The 12,500-nt window shown below is 42.5% G+C and overlaps 1 pseudogene; it reads right to left on the bottom strand.

The window, feature by feature from the left end:
• LOC143032659 (uncharacterized) overlaps positions 1-7,548 on the bottom strand; it is a 13,345-nt pseudogene extending 5,797 nt beyond the window's left edge.
• Positions 7,549-12,500: the final 4,952 nt, after the last annotated feature.

The raw sequence follows: 12,500 nt of genomic DNA, 5'->3' as shown, positions 1-12,500 counted from the left end.
TTGGACCCATTCCGCCTGAAGTCTCATAGGTTATCGGAGTTAAAGAGCCTACTACTGTTATTACTGTAACTACCACCACCACTACGAAATGCTGCTGCTACTACTACTACTAGTTTTTTTTTTTTTTTTTTTTTTTTTTTTAAATACGACCTCCATCCTCGTGGAACCGTGTGGTGAAAGCAGCAGGATCTGTCTCCCACAGACAGTTCATTGACCTTTCTCTCGCCAATGACTGTGGTCGACGACCCTTTTATTTATCTACTTATTTATTATTATTATTTTTTTTTTAATAATGCCTAATACAAAAGTTCATTTACCCTACTGTCAACCACCGTCAGCTCAAAATCTAGGTTTTGTATATGTGCTGATTTGGGCGGTGGGGACCTGGTACTTCTCAGGCATAGGAGGGCTGATCTTAGGAGTGAGAATGACAGTTTACATATCATCAATGAAACGATGCTGCTTTTTTGTTGTTGTTTCTTTTCAGCCATTATCTCTGCCACCCGAGCGTAAAATGCCTTTGCTCTAGGACCCATCCCACCTGAAGTCGTAAAGGTTATAGGAGTGAATTAGCCCTGGTCTACATTCTATATACGCTCTTCGTACATCCTGATCTTCTCATACTCGTTCCGGGAGTGGGATGCCTCAATAGTTAGGTTGTTGTAACAGGGGGCCATCGGATCAAATATTTGCATGTCAAAGAAAGCCAATTGTCCACGTGTCCAGAAACCTCTTGCGCTGACATCCACTCTTGCTTCATCTGATATGTTGGACGTGCAGTATCTGAAGTTCTCATCTCCTAGTGGGAGCAATGTTGGTTCGGTAGTCACATCCTTGCACACCTCCTGAAGTACTTGGGCAGTGAGATCTCTTACCTCACTATGTCGCATGCAAATAAATCCACCCTGCTTGCATATCATCGCATGGTCTGGAGTAAACTGTACATCACAGGAGCATCTGTTAGGCAGCCCTCCCAATAGCCATCCATATCTTAGGGCAATGGCATCCGTGAATTCTCTTTTGTTTAAGGTGAATCCCTTTGTCCTGATTGGTAGTGCTGTCAGCCAATTGGACGCCCTAACTTCCTGCGCCATTGTTATTATTATTATTTTTTTATACAACTCGATAGCCGAGCTAGAAGTGCTTGAAGTTCCAACTTCTGCCTCTCCTCCCTTCCCTTTGAAATGTTTCTTCTAATTTCTCTGATTTCCTCCATGTTAGTCTCCTTCCGTTGATCTTGTGACACGATGTTGTTTGTCAAGGAGGACGTGAGTTTCATGGAGTTTTGGTGTTCTATGTCGGCGAGGTTTAGCAGGTTGGAGATACCTAGCCCTCCCATTCTAGGTGGAAGTTCAATAAGTTTTCTTTCCTCTTCATTTATTGTCCGTCCGTTGGTGATTGCCGGTGTTAGCTCGTTTCTGATGGTTTCTTCAAGGGGTCTTAGTAGGTCGGTGATGTTTCGTACCGTCCTTAATATGTAGTTCCACTTATGTTTAACACCACATATGAACGCGGCATATGCCGCCTGCGGTTCGGTCTTTGCAAAGTTGGCTAGTTGCCTAACTTCCGCAACCCATTCGTTAACTTTCTTTTCAACATATTCCTTTTTAAAGGATTCTGAGCCGATCACTGCACCGAGATGTCTTTCCCCCTCTTTTGTTACCTTCACTTCACTGTTCTCAAAAAGGATTTTGGCATTGTCAAAGTACTCTGGCTTCACTATGAGGACAGACTTCTTTGCATTCGGAATGTAACCCAAGCCCGGGTCGTGTGCCAACACTAGATCCCACCACTTTTTTAAGTCAGCTACTTTTCCTGCCCCCGTGAGATCATCTGTATATGCTACCTGTTTGACCATGGTGTCCTCATGTTGTATCTTCTGCTGCAGGTGCATAAGACCGAGCGCGTACATTACCATGGCCACCGGATCTCCCTGAGTGGTTCCATCCGCGGATTTGATGATCTCCACTTTCGTTTCTTTTTTTCTCAACCCTGTTGGTGACAAATAGGTTTGCAGGTTCTCTGTATGTGTTCTCCACATACCTGGCCAATACTGGGCATTTAATTTTCATGTGTATAGTAGCCTCTCTATTTAAGTTCTTGAATGCGTTTGATGCATCGACTAATAGGACTGCCTCGCAGCCTGATTCCTCGATTACCTTTCTCATGGTGTGGACTGCTGCCTCGGAACCCGCCTGTTGCCCCGCGCACACCTGCAGGTTGCCAGCTGCTTCTCGCACCTTGTCCTTCCCGACTTCCATGATGGTTTTTCCTATTTTTCTTCTCAACACCTCGCCTATACCAATCGGACGACAGTCAGGTTTCCTATCCAGCTGAATAAGTCTGCACGCTGTGTATGCCTCCAGGTGCTGACAGTCCTTAGTCGCCAGTTTCTTCGCCAAACCAGCGATAGGCTCCTGCAACCCCCCGCTGACGTTCCAAATAGGTTGTCACTAAGGAGACATTTCTATCCAGTCGCATCTAAACCCGATGGTCCCGCCGCTCCCTGGGTGTGTAGAGCAAGGTTCCAGATCCTTTCTCTTGTGATGCTGTCAAAGACTACCTCGTGGGGTGGGAGGTAGTCACCACTGAATTTAGAGTCCAGGGTTGCTGGTCTTGCTTTTGGATGTTTTTCTTTCAGGTAGCGGAACTGTGTGGTGGAAGCAGTCAGGATTTGTCTCCCATAGACACAGTTCATTGCCCCCTCTCTTGTCAATGACTGTGATCGACTACCCTATTATATTATATATTGTTTAACTTTAATTAAGTCACGTGTTCAGACACGAAAAAAAATCTTATCATCCAGTGAACTCATGATGGACACATGATCAAGAAAGATGCCTAATATCACCAACCACTCACATAACCACTATACTCTCAGTTATGGTATACATAGATGCGTGACTCAACACCAAACACAATCATACACTTTAATAAACAAAATGTAATTCGCATCCACGACTTAGACAGCTATGTAATGTATGCAAAGGCGATATGGATAGAAGCCTGCCATCTATGTAGTTAGAAATGATAGGTCAGTACTTTGACTTGAGACGCCCAAACCTGACCATGGACCGGCAGTCTTACAGAGACAGTGCTTGCAACCAGTCACTCTTACATCTGTAATCCCGTTGATTAATATACTCAAAAGGATTGTGACTCCCAAATAAATAGACTTGCGTCCTCTGTTGATGAGTGCCTTATCTCGCAGACTACAGTTATTTTTAACCTCGCATTTAGCCCCCTATTACCAATCAAGTTCAGGTATCAGTCTACCCCACTAACCCACCTCACACCAATCAAAGTTAGGCGGCAGGTCTCTAAATCACCCCTTATAACACTATTGAAGGCCAGGCATGTAACTCAAATGTCACTCAATCGCCAATCCATAACCACCATACTCTCTCTACGTTATCTAATGACATACCGACCTAAATTTAGCACTGGAATTTTCAATTTCATGGGCTCCATTTCCAAAGACCTAGTTGGCACGGCAACAGAAGATTTGGACAACGTCCAAAATTAGACAGACAGCATGGCAGCCAATCTTTACAAACTGGATAGGATTGTCGAGAACGAGTCAATAAATGCACGGAATCGAGTTTAGTCGGTGGACACGCTCATCAACAGATTTGCACAATTACACAAGTTCTCACTCACATACTCCTCCAGACTTCGCGAGCTATAAATCCTTACCTTTTACTCCATTGCACCAAACGACTTATACAAACATCTGGACATCATCCACTCCAACGCCTCCATGTCATACAGGAAACAACAAAACCACCACTAAAGTCCTCCATTTAGAACGGCTGAACTCAGTACTCACCCTAGCGCACAAAAAGTACAAATGAGAGAGTCATTCTCACCACAACACCTGCATCACTATTACCCACTACTTGAGACCACGTTAGGAATGGATGCTGTCTATGTTCACATACCCCTAGACTCATAAAAGAGATTCCTTGGATGGCATGTCTATCCCTTTCCCTACACCTTTATTTGCACAATAATCTCACTCTACTTTCAACCCTCCAACATAATTAAATCGGTAGATGGACGGTGGGTATCACACATCCCTACCTCAGAATTCCTCCAATGCAAATCCGATGTATTGAACTATCATGTGTGCCCTACCTTTGTATTCCGTTTCCACCCTATTACTAAATCATAATCCTGATAACACTACGTTGGACAGATGCCATTTCAAGACTTCAACTGAGGATGACATCCACCATATCCATACTAACAAGGAACACTTTATATTCTTTCCCAGCACCACTTCAGTCTCATTTATTTGTAAGGACTAGCCTTCCTCGGTACAACGTAGGATCAAAGAGACAATCTCCATTGTAGGTTCATGACAAATCTTCTCCAGAGATACTAGCCTTTACCCTAGCCATCATCACAACATCCTGACCTATAACTTCAGCACGACATTGATTCCTATAACCACCCTCCTGGACCCCCTATCCCCCCGAGGGCACTGTCCTTACCAATGAAAAAACAAAGTTATGTTACATGGCTAAACCATACGTCCTCTAACCTACTGAACGCTCCCCCCCCCCAGCCAATACATCCGTATTTTTCTCTGTCACTGAACTCATTTACCTCATATTCCTAGTCCTCCTTTGCAATAGGTTGCTGTATGTCTACATTATAAACAAAGTTTCTAGACCACCACGCACCCACCCTAGTGAAAAGATCATAGACGGAAACTCCTACGGTGACTCCTTTCTCATTTACCCGATCTTTGTTCTTGCTATCCTGCAGTTTTAAGGACGTTCCCCTTGCTAGCCATGTCTTCTTACATAACGTGTATAACCATTTTTTGACAATTCGATCCTCACTACCTCCAGGATGGTATGCTAGCGTATCATATTATGTATTCCCTTGCGATATGCACTTATATCAACTGTTGCATTATTATAAACCAATATATTAAACTTTACTACCTATTATACTCAAAATCGTTATCCATATATATATATATATATATATGTGTGTGTGTGTGTGTGTGTGTGTGTGTGTGTGTGTGTGTGTGTGTGTGTGTATATATATATATATATATATATATATATATATATATATATATATATATATATATATTGAGGTGTGAAGAAAGAATGAGTGGTAGGGTGGTGAGTTTAAACGCCAAGAATCTGAACAAAGACGACATCGTGCATTACTACTCCGCAAACCACAACAAAATAAAAAGTGGAATCGTTATAGGTTTCTTCCTGAGAGCGTTTTGAATATGTGGTGAGGAAGTTTCCCAGGAAGAAATTAATTACATTTTTGATATTTTCAAAAAATTATGTTACCCAGTAGCCTTTCTATATAGAAACAAGGAAAAGGCGTTACAAATAAGAAGTAGGGGTGGCAAAAGTAAAGAGGCTAGTGATGAGAACCGTACCTAACTCCAAGTGCTCAAATGTCATAGAACAAAATCTCAACAAGGCAGGCCTAAAACTGGCATATAGCACGGGAATAGAAATAGGCGACGTTGTGAGAAATAAAGTTAAAGACAAAGTCAAAGATGAAGATAACTGTTTAGTTTACAGAATTCCATGTAAAATCTGTCCCACGAGTTACTATGGCGAAACTAGCAGAGGAATTCAGAAGCGGACGATGGAACATAAAAATGACGTCAAAGCCAACTGGACCTCCAACTCATTAGTGGTACATATCGACAACTTTGGCCACCTGCCGGATTGGGAAAAAACAGAGGTGCTCCATAATGGACTTGACAAAAAGCAAATGAGGACAATTGAGGCAGCGTAAATTACTTCACTCCTATGTAGTAATCATTGGGACGGTTTTGTCGATTTGGCGAAGGTATCAAGTAGCCTAATTATCCACGAGGCCAGACGGAAGCGAGATGACAGCAGCATTGAATGGGGAGAAACGGGGTGAGCTGTGTGAATATATAAGTTGTCATTGTCTTATTTGTGTACACTCTGAAGAAGTCCTAGTTGGACGAAACGTCAGTAATAAAACTTCAACGGATTATTGGCGTCTAAACTCACCACCCTACCACTCATAAATATATATATATATATGTATATATATATATATATATATATATATATATATATATATATATATATATCATCCATTGCATGTATTTTTTTTTCTAGTGGTACTTCACTTAGGGGTGGTAGGTTATTAAGTGTGATGCAAATAATTAAGATAACAAACATCATTTGCATTATATGTATATATGGATCTTGCCACCCCCTTTCATTTAAATTTCTATCATGTGACACGAGTCACCTTTCGGAAAGGAGAAAGCCATATGTAACCACATAAGGAAACACTCACGCATCACCATGATTAACACTAACCTCACGTGTTCAGACACAAGAAAAAACTCCTATCATGCAATGAGCTCATGATAGACACATGATCAAGGTAGATGCCTAATATCACCAACCACTCACATAACCGCTATGCTCACAGTAATGATATACATAGATGCGTAACTCAACACCAAACACTTTATTAACAAAATTTAATTCGCAGCCACGGCTTAGACAATGATGTAATGTATGAAAATGTGATATGGATGCAAGGCATCTATGTAGTTAGAAGTGCTAGGTCAGCACTTTGGCCTGAGACGCCCAAGCTTAGCCGAGGACCGACAGTCTTACAGAGAGTGCTTGAAACCAATCACTCTTACATCTAAAACCCCTTTGGCTAATTCACTCAAAAGGACTTCGGTGATATCTCTCCACACGAGGATACACCACTTGTGTTTAACACCATATATAAATGCGGCATATGTCGCCTGCGGTTCAGTTTTTGCGAAGTTAGCTGGTAGCCTAAATTCGGACACCCATTCGCTAACATCGTCTTTGATACATTGCTTTTTAGAATATTTGGAACCAATAATTGCACTGAGGTGTCTTTTCCCCGCTCTAGTTACCTTCACTTCACCGTCTTTAAAGAGACTTTTGGCTTTCTCAAAATACTCTGGCTTCACTATGAGGTCAGACTTTTTTGCATTCGGAATATAACCCAAGTGTGGACTTTGTGTCTGCACCAAATTCCCCGCTACTTTCCCTGCCCCGTGAGATCATCTGCATATGCTACCTGTTTAACCTTGTATTTTATGCTGTATCTTCTGCTGCGGGTGCATACTTTCAGGACCGTACGCCATGGCCACCATGTCTCCCTGAGTAGTACCTTCTGATGATTGGATAACCTCCACTTTTGTTGCTGAAGGTGTTAGATGCATCGATTGCTTGGCAGTCTGGATCCTCAGATATCCTCCTTATGGCGTGAATCGCTGCCTTGCATCCTGCTTGTTGCCCCGCTCACACTTGGAGATTACATACCTCTTCTCGAACCTCGTCCTTCGCGACCTCCATGATCTATTTCCCTAATATTCATTTCAGCACCTCTCCTATATTTACTGGACGACATCCAGGCTCCTTTTCCACTGGGATAAGTCTGCATGTCCCAAATAGGCTGGTGCTGAGGAGAAAATTCCATCCAGACGCATTTGTGTCCGTTGGTCCTCTGCTCCCTTGTTGTAGAAAGCATGGTTCCAGATCCTTTCTCTCATGATGTGCTCAAACATCACTTCGTGGGTTGGATGATAGTCACCATTGACTTTGATTTCTAGTATTGCGGGTCTTGCTTTAAGATGTTTTTTTTTTTCATATTCTTCAGTGTTTCCTCGCTTATGGGTAGAACTCCTGGGTTTTTGTCCTCCCCCGCGAGCGACTTCATGATAGGTGCAACATTTTCATGCCTCATCTTGTCCGCAAAACTCCTGCCTCTGTCTTCTGGTCATTTCCTTCTGTTGGTGCCATTGTGGAGTCTATCTTGAATGGCCTCTCCCTCCATCATTAGTTATTCCACTTTCCTTTTCCTCCAATGCTCCATTCGTCTTTGCAATGCCTGAATATTCTACGAGTGCCTTGACTTTCTGTGGGTTCTCTAACACGTAAGGTGTGGCAGGAAAGCCTGCGTTTTGAATACTATCGGAGCATGGGGAGATGACTTTATATATGTTCTTATTATGCAGGTCATCTACTTTATTAGATCTTTTGTTGCATCGCATTTAGGCGGGGTAATATAAGGATGTTTTTGAAGGAAGTTAAAAGAGAAAGAGGAGACGAATCAAGTAGAGAAGAAAAGGCAAAAGGTACAGATGGAGAGATGATAATGGAAGAGAAGGCAGTGAGAGGGAGGTGGGCAGAGTATTTTAGGGAGTTGCTAATGTGAAGGAGGATAGGGAGGGAAAGGTAGTTGCACTGGGAAGCGCTAAGAAAATGAGTCATGAGTGAGGAAAATGGAGGAGAAATAGGGAAGGGTGAAGTGAAAGCAGCTGTTAAGATGATGAGAGCAGGTAAGGCACCTGGGTTGGATGGATGCCATGCAGAATGTGTGAAGAAAGGAGGTACAGCTATGGTGGACTGGCTGGTGAGGTTATCTAATGTTTGTTTAAGAGAGGATAGAGTGCCAGAAGACTGGAGGAGTGCCTATATAGTTCCGCTTTACAAAGGAAAGGGGGACAAGTGTGAGTGTAGTAGTTACAGAGGGATCAGCTTGTTGAGTGTAGTTGGGAAGGCTTATGGGAGGGTCTTGATTGAGAGGATTAGGAGAGGAACAGAGGGAGTAAATGGTGATGAACAGTGTGGTTTTAGGACAGGTAGGGGATGTGTGGATCAGATGTTTGTGGTAAGACAGATATGTGAGAAAGCTATAGGAAAAGGTAAGGATGTATTTTGGGCTTTTATGGATCTGGAAAAGGCTTACAACAGGGTAGACAGGAAGGCACTGTGGGAGGTACTACAGATATATGGGATAGGAGGAAAGCTTCTAGGAGCTGTCAAGAGTTTTTATGAGAGTAGTAGAGCTTGCGTTAGGATTAAAAATGGAGAGAGTGAATGGTTTGAGGTAAAGGTGGAACTTCGTCAGGGGTGTGTTATGTCGCCTAGCTGTTCAATCTTTACATGGATGGGGTGGTGCGAAAGGCGAATGCAAGGGTAGTGGGTCAAGGGTTGGAGATGATTAAAGAAAATGGAGAAAAGTGGAAGGTCAGCCAGTTGTTGCTTGCTGACGACACTGCACTTTTTAGCAGGATCAGAGGAGGGATTGAGGAAGTTAGTGACAGAGTTTGAGAAGGTGTGTGAAAGAAGGAAGCTGAAGATAAATGTGAGCAAAATTAAGGTGATGAGATGTACAAAGGGAGAGAGTGACAGTAGGCTGGAAGTGAGTATTAAGGGTGAGAAACTGGAGGAAGTGGATAGTTTCAGATACTTGGGTGCGAATGTGACAGGAAAGGGAGGAGTGGGGGTGTAGGTAGAATGTAGATTGAGAGAAGCGAGTAAATGCCTTGGTGGATTAAAAAGTGTAATGAGAAATAGACATCTGGGAATGGATGCTAAAAGGAGGTTATATGAAGGAGTGATTGTACCAACAGCAATGTACGGAACAGAAACATGGAACATGAGAGAGGAAGAGAGTAAGAAATGAGGAGGTGAGGAGGAGAACAGGGGTGGAAAGGGAGCTGGGAGATAGGGTGTGATGAAAGAGTATTGGGATGGTTTGGACACATGGAAAGAATGAATGAAGAAAGATTAGTAAAAGAAGTGTGGAAGGCGGAGGTGGAAGGAGTGAATATGAGGGGGCGTCCTAGGATGAGATGGATGGATGGGGTGAAAGGGGCTTTACAAAAGAGAGGAATGTCTGTTGAGGAAGGACGGGAGAGGACAGAAGATAGGGGTGAATGGAGAAGGGTTGTGTATAGATGAGGCTGTGATGCATGAGGGGGAGTGGGTGGTGGATGGCGGTGAGGAAGTATGTGTGAGAAAATTTTGACGCAGTCCGAAGGGATTTCTCCCCGTCTTCTCCTTTCCTGCATGAGGGGACGGAGAGCGGGGTCGCCGAACTTATGAAGCGGCCTTGCTGTGGATGTGCTGTGTCTTGCGACACTGCTTCTGACCCAGGGCAGTGGACAGGATGCAGGGGTGACCCGTCATCCAGGAGGTGCCAAGATAGGAGGGAAGGAGGAGGGTGGAGGAGAGTGGAATATATGGGAAATGAAATGGGTGGGAGTATTTTCTGTGCCTTTTTCTTTTGGCTACCCCCTGCGTAAGGGGGAAAAGCTTTTGGTATATGTATGTATGTATGTAAAGGGGTTTCCTAGGTAGAAGGCAAGCATCCTGTTGTAGAAGTCTTCCAGCCACTCTTCAACTTAAGACTGTTGCCACATCTGCCAGAACCTGCCCTACTTCCTCCCGTCTTCTGTTGTTGATAATGTGGGTTTTAATCCTCCGACCCCGATCTCGTGAGGTCACTCCCTTTTTCTGAGTCTCCTTCTCTCACCAGATCACCACTCACGATCATCTCCCTTACATCCCTCCCGTTCTCCATAGTCTCTACATCCTCCCCCAATTGTCTGCTCTTCCCCTGCGCAAGTTGTTGATCTGTCCTCTGTATTTCACTCCTCTTCTGCAGTTCGTGCACCTTCATCCCCCTTTGACACATAAGAACTGTCTTAAATTTTGTTGCGCGGACGTACAAACGCAGCATGGTTTGTCGACCATCCTGGGTGGGAATCGTAGTCATTGGGTCCCTTAAATTGACGAGGCTAAAACCATCAGTCCCCACCTTTGCCAGCCCTAGTGTACAACTTCTGTGATACTCTAATCCTTTACAACTGACATTTTTTTTTATCCCCTCGCTTGCTAGTACTCAATTCTCAAATGAGAGTTCACAAGTTTTCACCCATGCCTCTCTGAGAAAACACGTGGAGGAGGAAGAAAGAAATAGAAAGTATTTGGATAAGGGGGGAGGGAGAGGGATTCCCGGGATTGAGATTACACAGATGTTATGAGAGGGGCAGCTAGAGAAAGAGAGAGCTAAGACGTGGGAAGTTTCGAGGGTATGTGAGTACGAAGGATACAGATTTAGAGAGAGAAGGAGAAAAGTACTATGGAAAGGAAGAAGGCAAAGAGGAGAAGGAAGCAGAAGGGAAGGGGAGGAGGGGGATTGGATCAGGAGGGTAGTAGGAGGGAATGAGAGAATGAGAAAGAGGGTAACCTAAGCTACAAGTATAATGATAATAAAAACAACATTAATGATGATGATAAATCATAACGAACAAATATAACAATAGATAATATAACAATAACAATAATGGCCGCAATAACTCCGATGGCAACAACAATAACAATAACAACAACTGTTACAATAACCATGCAGAATAAAAACAACAAAAACAACTAGACCAATAATTATTATTTCACAAGGAACAAGATGGAGGAGAAAAAAATGAAATTAAAGAAGGAAAACAAGAAGGAAAGGAAGAGGAACGTAGAGCAAAAAGCGAGAAAGAAATAAAAAGAAATGGCAGATGTCAACTGTGGTGGCATAAAGAATATTAAAAAAATGCTGAACACAAAGAAGAAATTTGGCATTAAAGTAAAAAGGGTTGGAGTGGGGGTGGGGTAAGATGACTTGAAAAAAAATAACATGAACATACACAAAACAATATTATTCTGCTAAAAAAAAAAGAACATTTTCTTCTGACTTTGCTGTTATTTTTATTAAAACCGATGAAGAAACAATACTACCTTCAAAGGTATACATGTTAAAAATGCATAATTTCATCATTGGGACTTCCTTACTCATTTAGAGAACAATTTGTCTTAAATCTGCCTGCCCTCTCAGCCATAGAAATTAATCTGGCTAAGGTCACAGTCGACTTAAAGGAGGATTGAATATCAATCACCAAACAAGAAAATATTCTTCATAAATCGAATGCTAAGTAATAAAATTTACATGATCCCCAACAAGCAAATACATGTAAAGGAAAAATATGATGGAAAATAAACATGAGCACTTTCACAAACCTCATTTCTATGTAGGGTATTGCCTGGATATATTTCATGCACTCAGTGTGCTAATTTTTATGGTACTTCTGCGGAACAGTTTCACACATTATTATTTCATGATCAGAGAATCTCTACTCAAAGAAGAATATTGATAACTTTTATCTTCTGCTAACCCGCCTTTAAGCCACTGTAAGAGGCCAGTAGATAGAGGTAGACATTTAAGTAGATCGAGGGGTAGGTAAAACAAATGTAAATCTTATATGAGGTTGTTATGATACAATGGCCGACAGCAAGTTGAAGAATTGCAGAGTTGCATATACCAGCTTACCGTCTGATATTTGTAAATATAGATTAGGATATCGAGAGGTGCTGATGTGACTGCATGTAAACACAGAGCTCGTTCTGCTTACGATAAATTGCTTGCGTAAACAAGAATTCTAGTGACAGTATAACAGTCTTTCTGATTGGAGAAAAGGGTGCATGGATGTAAAGTAACGCCCTAAAAAGGATGGCACTTATTTGTAACCATCAAAATTATTGGATGAATTAAATAGTGACGTCGGAGCAGAGGCAGCTTGGTGGGATGTAAGAGGATCCCTGAGGGAGTCCCTTGGTGTAATTGGAAGAACCAAGTGTATTATTTAGAAG

This window comes from Oratosquilla oratoria, chromosome 14 (assembly GCF_046742065.1).
Source record: "Oratosquilla oratoria isolate Oo_2021 chromosome 14, ASM4674206v1, whole genome shotgun sequence".
Classification (NCBI taxonomy): domain Eukaryota; kingdom Metazoa; phylum Arthropoda; class Malacostraca; order Stomatopoda; family Squillidae; genus Oratosquilla; species Oratosquilla oratoria.
This window is presented reverse-complemented; position numbering and strand designations above follow the sequence as displayed.